The sequence below is a fragment of the Vicia villosa genome, unplaced genomic scaffold (assembly GCF_029867415.1).
Source record: "Vicia villosa cultivar HV-30 ecotype Madison, WI unplaced genomic scaffold, Vvil1.0 scaffold7, whole genome shotgun sequence".
In the NCBI taxonomy this organism is placed as follows: Eukaryota; Viridiplantae; Streptophyta; class Magnoliopsida; order Fabales; family Fabaceae; genus Vicia; species Vicia villosa.
The window spans coordinates 1,739,945-1,755,988 of record NW_026706810.1 but is presented as its reverse complement, the minus strand read 5'-3'; the positions used below and the strand labels follow the sequence as shown (position 1 = coordinate 1,755,988).

The 16,044-nt window shown below is 36.8% G+C and overlaps 1 pseudogene; it reads left to right on the top strand.

Annotated features, from left to right (window-relative positions):
* The first annotated feature begins 1,031 nt into the window (after window positions 1-1,031).
* LOC131643090 (cullin-3A-like) lies at window positions 1,032-4,089 on the top strand (annotated as a pseudogene).
* Window positions 4,090-16,044: the final 11,955 nt, after the last annotated feature.

The window sequence follows — 16,044 nt, the reverse complement described above, 5'->3', positions numbered from 1 at the left end:
GCGTCCATTGAGCGGGGCTTTTTGATCCCGACATCCTTCTTGAAGTCGCTGCCCGGGCGCAGACCCCGATCGAGAAAATACCTTTTCATTTTATCGGTCGTGTGGACTTTCATTGCTTCTCACAAACAGTGCCACTGATTGTACCGGGATCAGACGATCGTCTAGGCCAACAACGTGATTTTGGTCGGCCCGAAGAAGAAGGGGTACCTACAAGACACTCCGATGACAAAGTGAGGTTCAGAGTGAGAAAGCAAGTATGTAGAATGGAAGTGAATGATTATCTGACCCTCTTATGAAAGAGGGTATTTATAGCCCCCAGCGCTGAGCCAAGATCTGCTGTTTTGGGCTGGATCATGGAGGCTCAAAATAGGAGACTGCCAGGATCCTACGTGGTAGAGCAGAGTCAACATGTGACTCCCATCCTGAATGGACTCCCGTAGGATTCTGAGGAGGAAGATTAAATCTTTCGATGGACCATTGACCATATGCTCTACGTGGGACACATGGTTGTGACGCTATCAACGGTTATGAGCAAGTGGATATTCCGTTGGGCCTTCATGTTAACTTCGCTGGATTGGCCTTGTCCGACGTTAGGCAGGCCAATCATAGGCCCGATCCATAACACATTTTTTTATATACTTATTCAGAAAAAATATTTTTATAATAATTTGTGCGATTCTTTGTATTTTTCCTCAACTTCAAATATAGTAGTTACTATTTTTATGAGAATACATGAATATTGCTGTGTTTTTGGGTACATGAAACCTGCTATTTACAATATTTTACTTAAAACACGTGATTATTTTCTTTTTATTTTTTTATTTTTTTCCTTTTATTTTCATTTACTATTTATTTTTAATTATTCTTTACCATTTATATTTCTTTAACTGAATACCATATTCGTCAAATTACTAATAGAAACAACTATATACATTTTTAATTAAACTTTATAAGGTATTTAAATCATACCATACCATAAATTTAAAAAATTTCCATTTCCCATTTCTACCTCTCTGTGCATATCCGTTGAACCAAACCGAACTCCATAAGCATAAAACCCGCTGAAGACTGAACTTCATTCAACTGCAAACCGTTAACCCAAAGAAAAAACGAAGCAACGTTTCGCACTTTCTCATTTCAGATTGAGGCGTTCAAGCAGAGAGTTATCATGGATCCGAGATATGCTGATTATACTTGGAACGTTCTGGAACATGCAATTCATGAGATATATAATCAGAACGCTAGTACTCTCAGTTTTGAAGAGCTTTACAGGTTTTTTTTTGTTCTTCATGATTTTGCTTACTGTTGTTGATTCTTAGAAAACTTTGTTTTATTTGTTGTTATTATTATTGTTATGATGATTGATTTTGATCATAATTGTGATTATTGACATAAGCTGCTTTCATTTTATGATTATTTTACTCTAATTTTATCTTTGAGTAAAGAAATAGGTTCACTTATTGTCATAAGCTGCTCTCAAATTATGTAGAGTTTGCGCTAATTTCCTATTTGATTGAAGAAATAGGTTCTATGTAAACTCTTACACGATAGATGCTTATTGAATAACTGTTTAATTAAGCTCTATATCCAAAAGCTACGTTTTTCTCTTTTTCTTTTAATGGTTGGATTGGGCGAATTTAGCGGCATCCGAATAATCTTGACATTTCACGTATTAATTACAAGTGAATTGGTTCCCACCTATGGACTCTTGTTTACGTATTAAATACTTTCATGCTATCCATTTGTTTACGTATTCAATTGAATCTTATTTGAAAAGATAGCATTTATTTCATTTTGTATTTCTGAAGTAAGGAATGCTTTTTATCATCTAATATTTTATTGTTTTTATTTTTGTGGATTTAGGAATGCTTACAATATGGTTCTTCACAATTTTGGTGAGAAGCTATACTCTGGGTTGGTTGCCACCATGACTTTTCATCTCAAAGAGATAGCCAGATCTGTTGAAGCCATTCAAGGAATTTCCTTTCTGGAAGAACTCAACAGAAAATGGATTGATCATAATAAGGCATTAGAAATGATTAGAGACATTCTGATGTACATGGACAGGACTTATACCACAATTACCCACATTCCAACCAGATAAGGACTCGACTGTTGAGTATGCTTTTGGATTTAGTATACAGTGAGCGTGTTGGAGATGTTGTTAATAGAGGGCTGCTTAGGAATGTAATAATGATGCTGATGGATTTAGGTCCTGTTTATAGACAAGAATTTGAGACTCATTTTCTGCAAGTTTCAGCTGATTTCTACAGGTTTGAATCCCAGAAATATATTGAGGGTTGTGATTGCGGGGATTATCTCAAGAAAGCTGAGAGGCGCCTGGATGAGGAAATGGATAGAGTGAACCATTACTTGGACCCTAGGACTGAAAAGAAGATTACTAATGTAGTGGAGAAGGAGATGATTGAAAATCACATGCTGAGATTAATCCACATGGAAAACTCTGGCTTAGTTAACATGCTTTGTGATGATAAATATGAAGATTTGGGGAGAATGTATAACTTGTTCGGTCGTGTTAATGATGGTCTCCCGAATATAATTGAAGTGATGATTTCACACATGAGAGAGTCCGGTAAGCAGCTTGTTACTGATCCAGAAAGGTTGAAGGATCCGGTTGAATTTGTGCAGAGGCTCTTGGATGAGAAAGAAAAATACGACAAGATTTTAAACATGGCGTTTAGTAATGACAAGTTGTTCCTAGATGCTTTGAATTTATCATTTAAATATTTCATTAACTTGAACCCCCGTTCTCCAGAGCTCATTTCACTATTTGTAGATGATAAGTTTCGAAAGGGTCTAAAGGGAGTTAGCGAGGGTGATATAGAGGTTACTCTTGACAAAGTGATGATCCTATTCCGGTACTTGGATGAAAAAGATGTGTTTGAGAAGTATTACAAACAGCATCTGGCAAAGCGACTTTTGTCTGGAAAAACAGTTTCTAATGATGCTGAAAGGAGTTTCGTAGTCAAGCTCAAAACAGAATGTGGATTCCAATTTTCCTCAAAATTAGAGGGCATGTTTACTGACATGAAAACCAGTTTAGACACAATGCAAGGCTTTTATGCCAGCCACCCTGAGTTAGGTGATGGTCCTACACTTACTGTGCAGATTCTAACGACAGGGTCTTGGCCATCTCTTGCTAGTGTGGCATGTAACCTTCCGGTGGAAATGTTGGAACTTTGCGAGAAATTTGAGTCATATTACCTCGGCATTCATACTGGCAGGAGGTTGACATGGCAAACTAATATGGGCACAGCAGACTTAAAAGCTACTTTCGGGAAAGGTCAGAGACACGAGTTAAATGTCTCCACCTATCAAATGTGTGTTCTCATGCTGTTTAATGATGCTGATAGATTAAGCTACAAGGAAATTGAGCAGGCAACTGAGATTCCAACTTCAGATTTGAAGAGGTGTCTGCAATCTTTGGCTTTGGTTAAGGGAAGAAATGTCCTTAGGAAGGAGCCTATAACTAAAGATGTCAGTGAGGATGATGCATTCTTTTTTAATGACAACTTCAGTAGCAAACTGTATAAGGTAAAAATAGGAACTGTAGTTGCAACAAAGGAATCGGAACCAGAGAAACTGGAAACTCGACAAAAAGTACAAGAGGACCGGAAGTTGCAAATTGACTCAGTAATAGTAAGGATTATGAAAGCTAGGAAGCAACTTGATCATAACAATCTTATAGCTGAGGTCACAAAGCTGTTACAGCCGCGATTCCTCGCAAATTTAACCGATGTGAAGAAACGGATTGAGTCTCTTATTGAGAGGGAATTTATGGTGAGAGATAATAGAGACAGAAAACTGTATAGGTATCTTGCATAGAATTGGTAAGCTTGTTTGTTTCGGTGAGGTTAAATACAAATGTTTTATCATGTGAAAATGGTGAAAAATGACGTTTTAACTGTTCCATTGATTCTTATTGAATACCACTTTGCTGTTCCAGTTGGGCATGCTTTTTGTACATCACCTATCAGATTAATGTCCTGCTTCCACTACACTCATTTCTACTTATTTAAGAAGTTAATATTTGGAAGTTTAAACATTATCATGACCAGTGACAAAGTTTTTGCCAAATGATGGACTGTTTCACTGAAATTCTTATTATATCCAAATAAAAGATCTTTCCTTCTATTATCTTGTTTGTGGAGTTCTACCAAGTCTCACTCTAATACTCTTTTTCTAATGTTCACATTATTGGTTGAAATTCCAATAAATTTCACTTTTATAAATATATACTTTAAAATATAACTATTTAAATTAGCTTATAAAAATAATAAATGGATGAGAAATTGTATTCAATTGTATAGATATTTTCCGATAGAACAAAACAAAATTCTCATTTTGCTTAAATTAAAAGAAAGAAATATAATGGTAAATCATTAAATGGAATGAAATAGATATCATTCTACTATGCCGTATTCGATTTTACCTAATCCAAAAGATGGAATTTTATTTTATCCCATAACATTTCAATCCTTCAATTTTTATATTTTCACTTTAATCTTGTTATCCTAAATAAATTTTTAAAATTAAATTTTTTTGTTATTTTATATCTTGATAAGTAGTACAATCACTAATTTTACTAAACACTGCAAATTCAATTAATCAATTTATTTTCTATTAGACATTAACACACATCATATAGCTGCATGGAGAAATAAAAGAAATCAACTTGTTTTTTAACTGCTCTCATCTAGCTTATTAGGTATCTATTATAATATTTCAATTAAAATTTATAAGATATCAATTAAAATTTATAAGATATCAATTAAATTTTAATTGCTCTCAGCTAGCTTATTAGGTATCTATTATATTTGGTCCAACAAAACAATATAACATTTGTTAAGAGTCCCACATCCGATAATATATGGCCTAAACATATGCTTATAAGTGGGGGACAATCCTTACCCTATTTGCCGATTTTGTAGGGTTGAGTTAGGTCCAACCACATTTATTAACATGATATCAGAGTCTAGTTTAAAATTCGGTGGGCCACTTATTATAGTTTCCGCTATCAGGCCATCCACCATTTATTTACACGCTCTAGTTGTCTAATCCTAGACGTGAGAGAGTGTGTTAAGAGTCTCACATCAGACAATATATGACCACTTATTATGGTTTCCGCTATCGGACAACCCACCATTTATTTTCACGCTGATTTTGTAGGGTTGAATTAGGTCTAACCACATTTATTAACAACACTTGAATTATATTATCAAAATAAGTTACAAACTCAAACTCATAAAAAAATGAATTTTAAATATATAAATTTATAAGTTATATTTCATAATATAAATTTAAAAATTAGCATTGCCAAATATCCTTTTAAGTAAAAGATGTATTTTGCCCCGTTAAGACAGCTCAGTTAATAGATGTGTAGGGAGGGACATTAAGTGCAGAAGCGCGAGTTTGAACTCGCAACATCTCACTTGTTCATCTTTAATAAGGCGGACTCCAGCGGCGGAACCTAATGTAATAAATTTTATTCTATTTCATCACTTTCCATTATTTTTGGTAATCTTCGATTTGGGCAGAATGATAAAATTGCTATATTTTATAATAAAACATATAAACAATGAAATGATTTCTTTATTTCATTCTGCCTCATTCCACTTTATTTTGCTCAATTCGTTTATAATATTCAAACATATTCTAAATCATTAAGAAATAAGAAAGTTTCTCTAAATACAAAATACCTCCTTAGTATAAGAGATTAAGCTTTGACATGTCTCAAATTATAGCGAAGATGGGATGACTACAACTTCAATAAACATGTTGAGCACATCGACAAAAGTCCTACAGAACACAAATAACATGTTGAGCACATAAATTTAATTTATTTGATATCTCTCACATTGTTTACATGATAAATTTCTTTTAAGTATTTTGGCATGTTATCTTTTTTCTTACAAATATGTAGAACTCTTTACGATGCAGTAAAAATGAAATATGTGTAAACATCATTATGCATTTTCCACTACAAAAAACTTTGATACACAAGAAGTGGTAATAAGGTGGAGATAAGGAGGTAAGAATCTGACGTAAAGTGATTGTCATCATTACTTGATTAGATACCGACACTAGAAACAGAAGAAGAAACAATAAATTAATATTGGGTTATGACAGAGGTAGTAAGTACAAGAAAAAAGATAGTGCAACACAAAGTTCTATTAAAAATGTAGTTGTTTAAAAATCAAGTCAACTGTTAACCCATATTTTGTGAGTTAATACATCCTTAGGTAGTAATTAATTTAATGTTATTTTGTCTTTAATTTGCTTAAATTCCATGTTTATTTGCTGTTTTAGTTTAGTTAGTGTGGAGCACACTAGGTGCTCCCTTTTGTTTGTTTAATATTGTTTTAAATGCAGGAGTTAGCACAGAGGCATGCTGAGGCAAGACTAAGCAAGTCAAAATGAGTGCTATAAGGCAAAAATTAAATTCGTGAGGGATTAAAGTGCAAGCTAATGTAAAAGAGGAGAATTAGTCATAATGGAGGGAAAATGTGAATTGGGCATTGAGAATGAGAAGGAAAAATATTCAAAACACAAAGTGGGAGCAAGCACCGCTACAAAACAAAAACATGCAAAAAGTACACTGTTGTGCCGCCTGCTATGACAATCTGCTCAATTCACCTTGTTCCCCCACTACTGTCGGCTAGTACTAAAGCTTTCTTTGTCTTTTACTAAGGAGACGTTTAGGATTCCTTGGGCTGGGTGATTCTTGATCTGAGGCCCAAGATCCAAGACACAATGGAAACCCTAATCCTCTTGGTCTATAAAAGGAGATGGAGGAATCATTTGAAAGATCTTTTCTCGTAATTGTTGGTACCTGACCTCGGGGTGTTGTAGATCTTTTCTCGTAAAGTATATAGGTTTTTGTCCGTCTGGGGCTTCAGAGATGACACCCGCACTAACAACCTCGACTGACACGACCAGATAGAGGTACAGTGTTTCCCCGTTCTCTGGTCGCGAGAGTACGGGGGTGTGAAAAGATCGTTTGAGATAGAGGATGGCTTGCTCGCACTCGTCTGTCCATTTAAAGGCTGCTTCCTAGCGCAAGAGTTTAAGAAATGGGAGTGCGTGTTAGGTAGATTTTGCCACGAAACTAGGGAGGGCAACGGGTAAGGTCGGGTGCGGGTTTCACACTATCCAAACCCGCAACCGAAATCACCACTCAAAATCGAACCCAAACCAAAAGGCTATTCGAGTGGCAAAATAACACTCATGCCCAGACCCGTTGGGTTTGGGTTTTTTCACCCGAACCCAAACCCGCAGTAAAACATATAAAATACAATAGCAACATTGAAATTTTTCATCAATCCAAATGGGTGGAAAAACACCGTAGAATTAAATATACTTAGGGGCATCAAATACAACATAAAACTACAACATAGAATTATATATATTTTGGGGAACTTATGTAATTTCATGTCTCAGCGGGTGTGATTTCGGGTTTCGGGTGCGGGTTTCACACTACCTAAACCCGCACCCGAAATATCGGGTGGCTCCCGAACCCGCTCAAACCCAGTCAACTCAGTTTTTATCCGTTGAATCGGGTTTGGGTGTGGGTGGGCCCCGCGAGTTTGGGTCTGACTGTCATCCTTACAGGAAACGAGATAATAAAATGAGCATTCCGTTCAAGGATTGATAGATTTTTTGTGTGCGCGGGGTAGGGATCTCAGAGAATGCCTGGCACTTGTTGGGGTTTGCCTCAATTCCTCGTTCTGTTAGGTAGAAACCGAGAAACATGCCTACTCGTACCCCTAATGTGCATTTTTCCAAGTTGAATCTCATTTTGCACCTCCTCGCCTGGTCGAAGACCTTCCTCAGATGGGTTGTATGGTCGACTATTTCTTTTGGAAATTATGATCATGTCGTCCATGTAAACTTCGAGGGCATCCCTGATCTCGCTACGAAATACTTTGTTCAACATTTGTTGATAAGTTGCTTCGACATTTTTCAGATCAAAGGGCATTAAGTTGTAGTAGTAGTAGTTGCACGACTCCGTCATGAATGTCGTGCACTATTTGTCGCTCCTCGCCGTGGTTATCTGATTATAACCTAAATATGCATCTATAAATCATAAAAGTTTATAGTCGGTCGAGTTTTCGACCAGCCTATAAATGTTAGATAAAGGATAAGCATCTTTGGAACAAGCCCGATTGAGATCGGTATAATCAACGCACATTTTCTATTTTCCATTAGAGTTTTTGACAAGTACAACATTAGACAACCAGGTTGTGTACTGGGCCTTAGAAATAAAATTTGCCTCTAGGAGGTCTTTTACAACTTTTTGAGAAGCCTCCGCTTTTTCAGAAGACTGCCTATGCCTACGTTGAACTACCATCCTAGCGGAAGGGTCTATGTTCAGTTGATGGTAGGCGACCTCATGGTCGAGTCCGGGCATCTCCGCCGCGCTCCACACGAACAAGCCAGCATTCTGTCGAAGGCAAGCTTTGAGCCATTTGTGGTGGTCGTTTTCTTTACCTCCCCGTTTCACTTGGGAGGACGGCACGCTAAACCCTTCACGCGAAATTTGGAAGGAGAATGCGCCCGTGGTGGGATGAATTTTATTTCAGTTCTTCCTACGATATCACACGAACTTTCTTATTTGTCCTACGAGTAGGAAAGGGAAAAAAAGATCTCAACTAAACCCTAGGAGTTTGCTAAGTGTGGGGATTTACACCTAGACTAGAAATTCTGGAGTCCGGGAGGTCGGTTATACATAGGGAAGTGTTTAAACACCCTACATATCTGTAGTACTCTACAGGAACCTTCTCTGTGTCATTGTGTTTGTGTTTATTGCTAATGATTGGGAAAGTTTCTCCTTTGTATTAGGAGAGAGAATTGAATTGATTTTAAAAGACAGACAGACAGACAAACTGACTATTTTTGGTATTTTATTAGCTCGCTGAGATTCCTTGTGAACCTCATGCCTACATATCCCTAGTGGAAGTCAGAGCTTAATGTAGTTCGGGGAACTAACTAGGGAAATTAATTATTTTTGGTGCCTTGCTTGAAGCTCAAGGTTGAAGCTTGGAATTAAATCTCTGTTTACAGTAAAGAGACATGAAATTATCTCTACAGAGAGGTATTTGTACTATTCTACCACAAACATTTAAAGGAGTGACAGAATAACTGAATTCATTTCATTCAAGAGGGGGACCTTACTTGTGTATGTGCAAGTATACCAGTCAAATGCCTCTTAAATGAAAGAAAGATGCTCATCCAAATTAGGGAAAGTTACCACATGTCTGGGTTTTACTGCCAGCTCATGCCTTTCAAAATCCTAAATGGGAGACTTGATTAAAATTGAAATTGAAATGTTTGTTTGAATGTGGTAGAGTAGTAAAAATATCTCTCTATAGAGATAAGTTATGTCTATCAACTGTATAAAAGATTTGACTTTAGCTGGCTTGTATGAGGCCCAAGCTTGAGGCTTTTTGATTGATTTATTAATGACTCTGGGAGATGACTCCACTGGGGATTAATTACAGGGTATTTTAGTGTTCTGTACAAAGCCCAGAATTGAGGCTGACTCTACTTAGGGAGACTCTATTTATGTGCCTTGTACAAAGCCCAAGGTTGTGGCTGACTGTTGAGGATAATTGAATGAATGACTCTATTTTATGTGCCTTGTACAAAGCCCAAGGTTGTGGCTGACTCTAGCTAGGGAAAACATTATTTTCTGCCTTGTACAAAGCCCAAGGATGTGGCGGACTCTTAAATAAACTGAGTATGGATGACTCTATGGGGAAAAGATCCTAGGTGTTAGGAATCTTTGACATATGAAAGTATGGTTTATCTTCCTTGTACAAAGCCCAAGGTTGTGGCTACTGAATGATGAAGAACTCACTGGGGAGACTCTATTATCTGCCTTGTACAATGCCCAAGGTTGAGGCTGACTCTTGACAGGGGAGTTTTATTGTTTGGGTGCCTTGTATGAAGCCCAAGGTTGAGGCTAACTGTTTTTGTTGGTTTTGACTCTACTGAGGAGGTTTTATTTATTAAAAGACTGTTTTTCTTTGGAAGCTAACCCTTTCCAGGGATTTTGACTCAGCTGGTGAATTTGTCTGTTAAAAGACTGACTTTATCATGTTTTTTTGGAGGCTGACCCTTTCCAGGGGTTCTGACTCTTTTGGGGAAATTATCTCCTAAGAGAATGAAATTATTTATTAATTAATTTTGGAGGCTAACCCTTTCCAGGGGTTTTGACTTTTTTAGACAGATGTTGGAGGCTAACCCTTTCCAGGGGTTTTGACATTTTTAGACAGATTTTGGAGGCTAACCCTTTCCAGGGGTTTTTATAGAAGTTGATTTTAATTGACTTTGGAGGCTAACCCTTTCCAGGGGTTTTTATAGAAGTTGATTTTAATTGACTTTGGAGGCTAACCCTTTCCAGGGGTTTTTTATTAAAATGAATGGCAGAAAGATTATCTAATGGAGACTTCTTGTTTAAAGCCCAAGATGAAGGCTGACTCAATGCTGAGGATGACCAAACATGGATCCTAGACTCTACTAAGGAAGATTGATGAAGATGAGGGTGACAGAGACTGTCCATGTCTCTCATTCCAAAAATGTACTCAATGTGAAATTGAGACAAACTTAGCTTGTTTAAAGTCTGGTTTTAAATTGGAAGAAACTCACCAGGGTAGGCTAAAAGGTGACTAAAGACCTGTTCCTATGTTTATAAGAAACCTGATGGGTCCTTGTATACAAGCTCAAGAGGAAGCTGGAAATGCTTTTAAGAAGCCTGTGGGTCCTTGTACAAAGCCCAAGAGGAGGCTAATCGAGGGTCCTTGTTATAGCACAAGAGAAAGCTATGTAGTTTTGAACTTATTTTGGCTCTAAGCAAATGGGTAAGAGGTTTCACCGGGAATAATTCCTCTTTGGGTGGATGTATCCTATTATTTGGATTCTAAGGTTTTTGCCAAGATGTTTCACCGGGAATAATTCATCTTGGGGGTTTGAACTACAGATCTCTAATTAGGAAAGAGCCTTCACCGGGAAGACATTCTCAATCCTAGGTCATATTCCTAATATATATATATAGTTTAGCTGTCCTAAGGTTTATACTCAAACGTAGTTCTAAACTAATATATGCACAGTTTATATTTGACAGTAATTTAAACAAAGACTGTAAATTGAAAGCTTGTAAAGCCTAACCTGGATGGAGTGGAGGCCATTGAAGAAGTATGTACAGAGCATCAACAGTATTTTTGTTGTTTTGTTGATAATAGTTGAATATTTATATATAATAAACAGTTAATGGTTTTTTTTTTAAAACAGAAGAAGTGAAGATGGACAAAGGTCACATAGGTATCTGAAGAGTTTCACCGGGAATAATGCCCTTCAAATACCAGAGGAATGTTTTGAAAACAGAAAGAAGATTTTGAAAATACAGTTTTTTAAAAACAAGCTAAGAAGAGAAGGTTTTTGGGACTTACACTCTATTAGAGGCCCAGTACTTTGCAGTACTGGTGACAAAAGCAGTTGAAAATGATTTGAAATGATATAAGGTTTTGTTGTTTGAAAACCTTAATCATCCGTTTAATCGGAGATTGATAACAGCTTTGAAAATTGACAAAAGTCAACTTAATTAAAGTAAAAATAAAGATTTTTACTTAATTAAGACCTAACTAATTAGGGTTTTATCATAAACTTATTTACAAAGTGATTAGGTTAAAATAAAGTGATAATATATATTTAAAGTATTTAAGAAAACACTTAAAAACATACTATTTTAAACCTAATTAAAAACTCAAGAAATAAATAATATTTTTATGATTTTTTTGACTATTCACAAAATAGATATATTAAATAATAGGTGTATAAAAAATGAAGTGAAAATGATTTATTTTGATAGGTTAAATAAATATGTGAAGTTGTGAAGAGAAATGAAAGAAATTAGTGTTAAAAAAATAAGTTTTGGCCCTTGGAGGGTTTGAACCCACGCCCTTGAGGTTACCAGCCCAAAACAACACCACTGAGCCAACGCGCGCTCAGTGTTAGTGACTTGCCTTCATTTGGTTATGTTTCAAAACAAGTTGTAAATCTTTGAAAAATAAAAGAACCAAAAAGTCTGGGGCGAGGGGGATTCGAACCCCAGACCTTTGGCATGAGGAGACTAAGAGCGCATGTGTGGCCACTAGGGCAAGTTATTCAGTCGTTAATAAAACGCACACCATTCAAAATAAAATAAACTCTCCCCTGAGAATTCAAATTTGCGCGCCACCACCATCTTCATCTTCAACCTCAAGCTCTCCATTTTTGAATTTCTGAACTTACTCGTTTCTCAACCATTTGCAACGATGTAAACATGAAACTTGCTCTAAATTCACTCATGATTCTAAATATGTAACTAACATGAACTATCATTAACTACATCTAATTAATTTACCAGAAATCGTGAAGAACCCTAAAATTTCAAAATTAAATTAAATGACTATACTGAAAGATAAATGGATGATGATAGAGGGTTTTCAATCCTCTGATGATGCTGAACAAGATAGAATCGAGCTATTTCACAAAGAGTACTTAAATTAAAGAGAGAGAGTTCAGAAACTTACCTCTGAAAATGGAGATCGTGAGGATGATAGAGAGCAACTGGGCTTGTATGAATGATTCCAAAAGCTTCCTTGTGGCTCAGTGATGCTAACTGAATGCTTGTAATGACCTCAAACCTCCTGAATTGTTCTATGGACCTCCCTCGATTTCAGCTTCAAGTGAACATGGAGGGTGTTGATTCTCGAGTTACAGATGAGCTGCAGCCATCTGGTTAGCTTCACTATGACCTGAGGAGTGTGTCTGGATGATTGGCTTGCCTTGAAACCTTCTGAATCACTCCATGGACCTCCAACTGCAGATGCTCCAAAATGAGAGCAACAATGGTGTTCCTCCACCTACAGAAGTGATCCAGGTGCTTGGATCACCTCAAATGACCTCCCTTGAGATGTTAGAATGCTCACTTCCCAAAGATAAGCTCTGGTTTGAAGAAATCGATTCTTCTTGCCAAAGAACTTTGAAAAACAATGAACAAGAGAAGAGAAAGAGAAAGCAAGTAATATGGTTGCTTTGGTGTGTTTTTCTACTGAATTGTGCTCTCCTATTTATAGGCAAATGTCTCAGTACTGAGTGAGAGAGTGAGCTTGCTTAGTGAAGCAAGTTTGGTTTCTTAGCCATGAAGAAATTTCAAAGAATATCCAAGTGTGATCATTGCATTTTCGAGCCACCTCCCCTATCCATTGATTCTATCTGATCTTAGGGGACAATTCAGATGCAAAGTGAGCTCTAATTGGTTGATGAGAAGATTCCTTGGGTGATTCATCAATTTGCCATAAATTCTCAAATGTAATCATTACATAATCACATGTTCTTGTTTTAGGAATCTTCTTCAATTATCATGGCATGGTGAAAATGAATGCATGGCATGTTTGCAGATGTATTATGGGTCATGTAGCATCTGTATTTGAGGTCATGTGCACAAAACTTCAAAGTTCCAAAATGATGCATGACCTATAATTTCACTTCATGAGGCCAACTTTGAACAAGCATAACTCTTAGCTCAAATTGAATTTTGAGAAGGTTGAACACAATTTGGAAAGCCCTAAACATCTACTTTAAATCATTAGTTTATGTCTTCTTCAGAATCCTTTGGGAAATTTGTGAAAAATGAGGTTAAAGTTGGAAGAAAACTAGGTTAAAACACTTAGAAAAATTTCTAAGTGTTTATGACCTAAACTTCAAAATTTCCAAAACTTCATAAATGGTTGATCTTTTGAAAAAAGTTCCCTTGTAAGATGTTGTTTTATTTGGCAAGATCTACAACTTTCATGTTGGAAGTTTTTTGAGTTGTGTAGGTGAAATTTTGAGATCTCACCATGCCCTCAAAAAACCCTAATTCCCGACTTTTCGCTCCTTGATGAATTTCTTTGAATTTCTTTGGCCAAATGACTTTGACATCCATATATTGATGATATTGATCTTTGAAAGTCATTTTTTGACCAAAAACCTTAAAAGTCAATGATGATCCTTCACAGTTGACTTTTTCCTGACAAAGTGAATTTTTGGGCTTTTGTGTAGAAATAAGATCTTCTCCCCAAATGGATGATATAAATGGATTATATGGAGGTAGTAGGGATCCTTGAATCATGTCTTGAGTTTTGGATTCATGCCCTGATCAGAAGTCAACTATCTTGGTGAATTAGGTCAAAACCCTAATTTGTCGACCATGTGAAAATAATGACTGTAGACTTTGAATTGAAGTGTGATGTCCAGTAGATCTTGTAATATGAGTTATTTGAAGATGATTGATGTCTTTGAATGATCCTCTGGGGCTTTTTAGGGTTTCCCAAATGTGATCCCTGATTTCAGTCCTTGATTAGGCTCAAAACCCTAGTTTGGTGACCTGAGTAAACCTGTACTCAGATGACTGGATGTCTAATCAATCATAGATGAGAAAAATGAAGTCCTTGAGCCCCATGATTGTATTAGAGACTAGTCTTTGTATTGATTGATCCTTTGCCTGAGCTTTCTTGTCTTTGAGCATCCTCGATTAGGTACCAGATGGAGAAATGACTGCTCTGGGTACTTGTCTTGACCTGATGAAAAATCCTGAAGATATGTCATCTCAGGGGGGTCAAAAATTAGGGTATGACAGATGCCCCTATTTAAGTTTCTTTTATCTGGAGGGAGAGAGATTGATATCTCGATCTCTCCTGCGTAAAAGAGACTTAAATATCAAAGAATGCCCGAATTTTGGGCGCTCCTGAGATGTTGTAATTGATAAAATCTTTGCATGATTTGATCCCATTGTCGCGCTTGGCGGGGGATGATGAGACAAACTCCTGTAGAAATACTTGATGTGGATTCTGGCGAATGGATGGCAATGTAGGATGCGCAATCCATCTTCTTTAACTAAGTGTTGATACTTAGAAAAAGGTAAACAACCTTCTCTTGTTCCGGATGTCCAAATCTCGGAACTGGTCTTAGTTGCGTTTGGACAATATCTCAGATAAAGAGAAAATTTCCAAAGGTTTGTTTCCTCGTCAAACTTCTTACCAGCACTTGGAGGTAAGATACCATTTGACGGTAAATAAAGAAACTTTGAGGGTTTGTTTCCTCATCAAACTTCTCATCAGCACTTGGAGATGAGATACCATTTGACGGTAAATAAAGAAACTTTGAGGGTTTGTTTCCTCATCAAACTTCTCATCAGCACTTGGAGATGAGATACCATTTGATGGTAAATAAAGAAACTTCAAAGATTTGTTTCCTCATCAAACTTCTCATCAGCACTTGGAGATGAGATACCATTTGACGGTAATAAAGAAACTTTGAGGGTTTGTTTCCTCATCAAACTTCTCATCAGCACTTGGAGATGAGATACCATTTGATGGTAAATAAAGAAACTTCAAAGATTTGTTTCCTCATCAAACTTCTCATCAGCACTTGGAGATGAGATACCATTTGACGGTAATAAAGAAACTTTGAGGGTTTGTTTCCTCATCAAACTTCTCATCAGCACTTGGAGATGAGATACCATTTGACGGTAATAAAGAAACTTTGAGGGTTTGTTTCCTCATCAAACTTCTCATCAGCACTTGGAGATGAGATACCATTTGATGGTAATAAAGAAACTTCGCCATCTTCCCTTTTGACCTGGCATCTTTGAAAGATTGTCATATGGGCCCATGCTTTTTGAGGGGCTAATGACTTTGTTTGAAGGCGGACGAACTGTTTTCGGGGTGAAAACTGCCATTCGTCGATTGGTGCCTGGGGAATCAACAAGCTGTTTTCTTAAGGGGAAAACTACCATTTATTGACTCTGTGGGGAACTAAACATCCCTGAAACGGACAAACTGTTTGAAGAAACTACCATTTGTCGATCTCTTGAGTATTTAACAGACAAACTGTCTTTCCTTGGGGAAAGACTACCATTTGTTGACTCCGCTGGGGATCATGAACTATCTTCTGGATGAAGACTACCATTCACCGATTCTGTTGGGGAATCATTTGTCG